Genomic DNA, 7,419 nt, shown 5'->3' with positions numbered 1-7,419 from the left:
TTCTGTATATTTACTTCTTGGAATGTAACTTTCAATTTATCAAAAGCCTCTGCATATAATTTAAGCCACCCACTACTGATCTCAAACTTGCCTGACAATTGTTGTGCTGCCAGCTGAGAATCAGAGTAAATCCATACCCGCGCCACTACTACATGCTGAGCTGCTTGCAAACCAACTATTAATGCTTGATATTCCGCTTCATTGTTGGTGACTCTATAATTTAGCCGGACAGAAAGTTGAACCCGATCTTCCCTGAGAGATATGAGAAGAATACCAATACCACTACCCTGTCTGGTAGAAGACATGTCTACATAAATCTTCCAAATCCCTTCTTCTTCGTGGCCCTACACTTCTATTATAAAATCTGCCAAAGATTGTGCTTTAATCGTTGAACGAGGTTGATATTGTATGTCATATTCACTGAGCTCGGTCGTCCATTTGATCAATCGCCCAGATGCTTCTGGATTGAGGAGCACTCGACCGAGAGTGCTATTGGTTAGCAGTATGATTGTGTGTGATAAGAAGTAAGGGTGCAATCTTCTAGACGCTTAAACCAAAGCATAAGCTAATTTCTCGAGTGTAGTATATCTACACTCGGCTCCTTTCGATAGATGACTTGAAAAATACACTAGTTATTGTTCTTTACCCTCATGCCTAACCAGCACTGACCCTACAGCATGCGCATTTGAAGAAAGATACACGCATAATGTTTCCCCTACTACAGGCTTAGCTAGCACGGGTAGGGTCGACAAGTAATCTTTCAGCTCTCGAAACGCGTTGTCACATTCTTCATCTCACTGGAATTTATTGGCCTTTCGAAGTATCTTGAAGAAATGAAAACTTCGATCGGCTGATCGGGAGATGAAGCGGGATAACGCGGTAATTCGCCCCGTTAGCCTTTGGGCTTCTCTCATATTGCATGGGGGCTCCATATCCTGGATTGCTCGAATTTTGTTGGGATTTGCTTCTATCCCTCGCTCTGTCACCATATATTCCAGGAACTTGCCACTTTTGGCCCCGAATATACATTTGTCAGGGTTGAGCTTGAGCCCATATTGTCACAGGGTTCTGCAGGTTTCTTCTATATCTCTGCATAAATCATCAGCCTGAAGTGATTTAATTAATATGTCATCTATATAAACCTCCATATTTCTCCCAATTTGTTTTTGAAAAACCTTATTCATGAGCCTCTGATAAGTTGCTCCTGCATTCTTTAGTCAGAAAGGCATAACATTATAGCAATAAGTACCTTTAGCTGTAATAAAACTAACCTTTTCCTGATCATCTTTGGCAAGAGGTACTTGATGATAACCTTGATAGGCATCCAGCATACAAATATATTCACATCCAGCCGTAGAGTCCACTACTTGATTAATGCGAGGCAAGGGATAGTAATCCTTTGGGCAAACTTTGTTGAGGTCACGGAAGTTAATACATACTCTCCACTTGTTCCCTGGTTTAGGCACTAAAACGACATTAGCCAACTAGCTGAGAAATTGTACTTCTCGGATATATCCGGCCTCTAGTAGCTTATCTACTTCTTCCTTGATGATCTGGTTTTGGTCAGCCCCAAAATCTCTTTTCTTTTGTTTGACAGGCCTAGCATCAAGATAAACATATAATGAATATTCCATTATCAAAGGAGATATACCCGTGACTTCCTTAGGAGTCCATGCGAACACATCACTATTCTTGCTCAAACATTGTATCAACTCAATTTTGAGTGGAAGGTCTAAATCGACTGCCACATAGGTTACAACTTCTGACCGTCCAACCTGTATTTGTACCTCCTCCTTTTCTTCGTATAGCATTAACCTCCTGGATAGCATTAACCTCCATTCTCTGAACTTTGCGGGCCACATTAGCCTCCGTATGAATGATCTCCACATAGCACTTTAGTGCGAGTAATTGATCTCCTCGGACTTCTCCTGCTTGGTCATCGACGGGGAACTTAACCTTTTGGCAGAAGGTAGAAATGACCGCTCGAAACTCGTTCAAGGCCGGCCGACCCAATATGACGTTATACGTAGAAGGTGCATCCACCACCATGAAGTAAGACCTCCTGGTTCTCATAAGGGGTTCTTCCCCTAGAGAGATGACCAGTTTTATCTGGCCGAGCGGTTGAATTTCATTGCCCGTGAAACCATAAAGGGGAGTCGCCATGGGCTATAGTTCACTCGGGTCTATCTGCAACTGATCAAAAGCTTTCTTGAAAATAATATTGACAGAACTACTGGTATCAATGAAAGTACGGGAAATATTGTAGTTAGCTATGACTGCTTTTATTATAAGAGCATCATCGTGGGGTACTTCCACTCATTCCAGATCTCTGGGACCAAAACTGATTTCTGGTCCTACTGCTTTTTCAGTGCTGCATCCGACTGCATGGATCTATAACCGCCGAGCGTCTACCTTTTTTGCACGATTAGAGTCACCATCGGTAGGCCCGCCCGTTATCATATTGATATTGCCTCGAGCTGCATTGCTCCGATTCTCTTCCTGCCGGGCAATCACTATCTCAGGTTGTGCTAGTTCATGTGTCCGAGATGGCCCACTCGGCACCTGTAAAGTACCCTGTTGTGTCTCAGTTGCTCGATATTCCTGATTGGGAGGACTGTTACGCCTCTGGTAGGGTTGTCGATTGGGAGATCGCCGCTGATAGCGATTGTTGTTGGTTCTTTGGTTTCTTAAGGCAAAGCAATTTTCCGTATAGTACGTACCCAACATGTGAAAGGTACACCACCTTCGAGGGGCTTCTTGCAGCATTTCTACGTGCTGAACTGCTTGTGGTCTTCGCTCAGGCTGGCGAGGTGGAGGGGGAACTCCACGAGTCCCCCTTGGCGGATGCACAGGGGCTACAACTCCCTCATGAACTGTGGTTGAGATCGATACTGTACCTTCCTTCTTGCGAGTTGCTTGAGCTTCTTCAACATTAATGAATCTGGTGGCTCGCTCAATCAACAAATCAAAATTGGTTAGGGGATTGCGTACTAAGTCTTTGAAAAAATCATTATCGTTGAGGCCTTGAGAGAAAGCACTCACCAGTATCTCAATAGTAGCATTAGGGACATCGATAGCTACCTGATTAAACCTCTTGATATATGCTCTAATGCTTTCCTTAGGCCCCTGTTTGATGGAGAAAAGGCTCCAAGGGGTCTTGTGATATCTTCGATTGTTAGAAAAATGATGTAAAAATACTTTACGAAAATCCCTGAAGCGTTGAATAGAGCCCTCTGTTAAGCGTTTAAACCATCTTTGAGCTACTCCACCAAGAGTGGTGAGGATCATTCGGCACTTGACCCCATCAGAAAATTGTTGTAGAAGAGAGGCATTCTCAAATTTGGCTAGATGATCCCTTGGGTCCGTAATCCTAAAATATTCCCCAACATTCAAATTCTGATAACGCTTTGGCAATGGGTCATCGAGAGCTCTCTAAGAGAATTGAGTAACAATTCTTTCAAGGGAGCTATCACTGGTCACCAATTTTCCTTTGCGCTTTTCCCTTATTGGTGCCTCATCAGAGGATTCTTACAATACCGGCTTTCGCCCTCCTTGTTCCAGGGGAGTGGAGAAAAATGCCCGAGGGTGTCTATTGGGGGAAATGAGGGCAGGAGTTATATAAGCCATATCGTCTTCTTCAATACCTTTGTTTTTACGGTGATCCGTAGTCGAGATCGTCGGATTTATTGCTACTGGCAAGGTACCTCCAGTATTGGCTTGCTGTTGTTGTTGTTGTAATGCTTTATGGATTCTGGAATTGATAAGCAACTCCAGGTCTTCTTGTGTGAGAGTAATAGTGTTGGGCTTTCCAACGTCTTCCATCACGTAGTCTTAGATTCAGGTAAGAGATTCCCACAGACGGCGTCAAATTTAATCCTGTCTAAGAGCTTACGAGATGGAGCACTGGATGACGATGGGTAACAATAGATTCTGGTGCTGATGAGCAAGAGTGGATCCGAGAAAACCACAGCGGACCTCACTAACACCTGAAAACTGGATGATCGATCCGAGAAGACCGAAGCTGATTGTATGAATGATATCTTACCGAAGAGAACTCCAGCGAGATGGCTTCGGGGATTAGCGAAAATTTTACAGCCTAGTGAATGAGATGATCTCGTCTCCTTGCACACAATGAGACCATCCGACAAAGCGTTAGCGACCTAAGACCGGGGTGAAAATCCCTGGCTAGGCCCTCCGACGCTCAAGTTAGTCTCCGACGAGAGGTAGACGAAGAAGAAGGTGTTGGTTGCTACTCAGAAAATCTAATGGTTCCACTGTATAAAAATTTTGTACAAAGGTCTAAACCTTTTCCTAGCTACCATGTGTTCTTTTAAATTAAACTTGGATCGTCTGCGGAACTTAACACGTTTGATCCAAAGTTTAATCTATTTGTTTTTTTAAGTTTAGACTCAGATCTCCTGCGGAACTTAACACGTTCGATCCAAATCACCTAAGTTATTAATTTCATTAAATATTAGTTTCCAAAATTAGCTTCCAGGATTGCATGGCGAGGCACATGGCCTTCTTGGATATGAGAACAACCACCACCGCCTAGACAAAGCCTTTTAAGGAAAGTTAATATTTAATTTCCTTAAATAACTTTAGGTCAACCGAAAAGAACAATCAAATCACAAGGAAAAGAAAAATAAAAGAACACATCATCGAAAACAAATTCGAAATACTAAAATCGCATGCCTCTTGTATTTGGTATTATTTCCAAAAATAACTAGTATAATGCGGAAAAGGAAAAATACTAGTTATACCTTTTAGAAAGACCTCTTGATCTTCTACCGTATTCCTCTTCTAACCTCGGACGTTGTGTGGGCAACAATCTTCCAAGATGAGGACCACCTAGCACCTTCTTCTTCTTCCTTCAAGTTTCGGCCAAGCACCAAAATTCAAGGATGAAGAATTTTTTCCACCAACTAAGCTCCAAGGGATACAAGCTTTCTCTCCTTCTTCTTCTTCTTCTCCAAGTAGTATCCGACCAACACAAAAGCTCCAAGCAAGAAAGAGTTTAGGCCACCACAAAAGAGGAAGAGATGGAGAGAGGATGACCGGCCACAACACCAAGGAAAAAGAGGGAGAGAATAATAAAAGTTGTGTGTCATGAAGGCACCCCAACCCCCTCTTTTATATTCCTTAGCTTTGGTAAATAAGGAAATTTAATTACAATAAAATTTCCTTAACTTTCCATTACAACAATTAATTAAGAAAAATTAAATAAAATTTCATAATCAATTATATTATGGCCGGCCACCTCAATAAGAGCAAACAAGGCAATTTCAATCAATAATTAAAATTCCTTATTTGTCTTCGAAAATTTAAAAAAAATAAAATTTCCATTTAAAATCTCTTCATGGTTGATAAAAAGAAATTTCTATAATTTTAATTTTTCTACATGTGAATAATTTATAAAGAAGAAAAATAAAATATCTTTCCAATCTACAAATAAGGAAAGAGATCTAATCTCTTTTTTTAATCTTTTGTAGATCCTTTTAAAAGATATTTTAATTTTTAATCTCTCCAATAAATTATATCTTTCACATAAGAAAAATTTAAAATTAAAATCCTTTTTAATTTAATGGGGGCCGACCACCTAAGCTTGGGTTCAAGCTAGGGCCGGCCACCCATGAGCCAAGGGCCCTAGCTTGATCCACAAGCTAGCTTGGCCGACCCCTATATCATGTGTATGAAGGTGGGTATAGGTGGGTATAGTACTCTATAAATAAGAGGCTACGATAGGGACCGAGAGGAGGAATTGGTTTTGGTCTCCCGATAAAATTAAGCATCCCGTGTTCGCCCCGAACACACAACTTAATTTTATCAATAATAATTCATTCCACTAAAGAACTATTATTAAACTACCGCACCAATCCCAAATTACATTTTTGGGCTCCTTCTTATTATGAGTGTGTTAGTCTCCCTGTGTTTAAGATGTCGAATGTCCACTAATTAAGTGAGTTACTGACAACTCATTTAATTAATATCTTAATCCAAGAATAGTACCACTCAACCTCATCGTCATATCGGACTAAGTCCACCTGCAGGGTTTAACATGACAATTCTTATGAGCTCATCTTGGGGACATTATCAATCTAGATAATTAGGACACAGTTTCCTTCTATAATCAACAACACACACTATAAGTGATATCATTTCCCAACTTATCGGGCTTATTGATTTATCGAACTAAATCTCACCCATTGATAAATTAAAGAAATAAATATCAAATATATGTGCTTGTTATTATATTATGATTAAGAACACACACTTCCATAATAACTGAGGTCTTTGTTCGTTTATAAAGTCAGTATAAAAGAAACGACCTCTAATGGTCCAACTTAATACACTCTAAGTGTACTAGTGTAATTATATAGTTAAGATAAACTAATTCCTAATTACACTACGACTTTCCAATGGTTTGTTCCTTTCCATTTTAGTCGTGAGCTACTGTTTATAATTTATAAGGTACTGATAACATCATCTTCTGTATGTGGCACCACATACTATGTTATCTACAATATAAATTAATTGAACAACTATAACTAAATGTAGACAATTTGACCAAATGTGATTCTTTATTCAAAATAAATGTTTACAAAAGCTTAGGCTTTCAGTATACACTCTAACAATCTCCCACTTATACTAATGACTAAGCTGCCATATCTTCTGCTATACATCTGATTCTCATTCCCTCCACATGCCGATCGAAAGCTTTTGCTAGAAAGGCCTTAGTGAATGGATCTGCCAGGTTATCTGCTGATGCAATCTTGGCGATGACAACTCCTCGCTTCACAATATCTCATATCAGGTGGTACTTGCGCTCTATATGTTTACTTACCTTATGGGCTCGTGGTTCCTTCGAGTTTGCAACTGCACCGCTATTATCACAATAAATTGTGATGATTTTGGGAAAACCAGGAATCACATCTAAGTCCATTAGAAAGTTCCTGAGTCATACTGCTTCTTTAGCCGCCTCAGAGGCTGCTACATACTCAGCTTCCATGGTTGAGTCTGAAACGCCTTTCTGCTTAACACTCCTCCATGCAATGGCTCCACCTCCCAAAGTAAACACATAGTCTGATGTAGACTTACTGTTGTCCCTATCTGATTGGAAATCTGAATTCGTGTAACCCACAGGGAGCAAATCATCTGCTTGGTAGACTAGCATATAATCTCTAGTCCTTCTCAGGTACTTTAATATATGTTTTACCGCAGTCCAATGTCCTTGTCCAGGGTTACTCTGATATCTGCTAACCATGCCCACGGCAAAACAGATATCAGGTCTCGTACATAGCATTGCATACATTAGGCTTCCTACAGCCGAAGCATAAGAAACTGCTTTCATGTCCTCTATCTCTTTTGATGTCTTCGGAGACATCTCTTTAGATAGAGCTACTCCATGCCTAAAAGGTA

Source organism: Zingiber officinale, chromosome 1B (assembly GCF_018446385.1).
Source record: "Zingiber officinale cultivar Zhangliang chromosome 1B, Zo_v1.1, whole genome shotgun sequence".
NCBI lineage: Eukaryota > Viridiplantae > Streptophyta > Magnoliopsida > Zingiberales > Zingiberaceae > Zingiber > Zingiber officinale.
Note: the sequence above shows the minus strand (reverse complement) of the source record.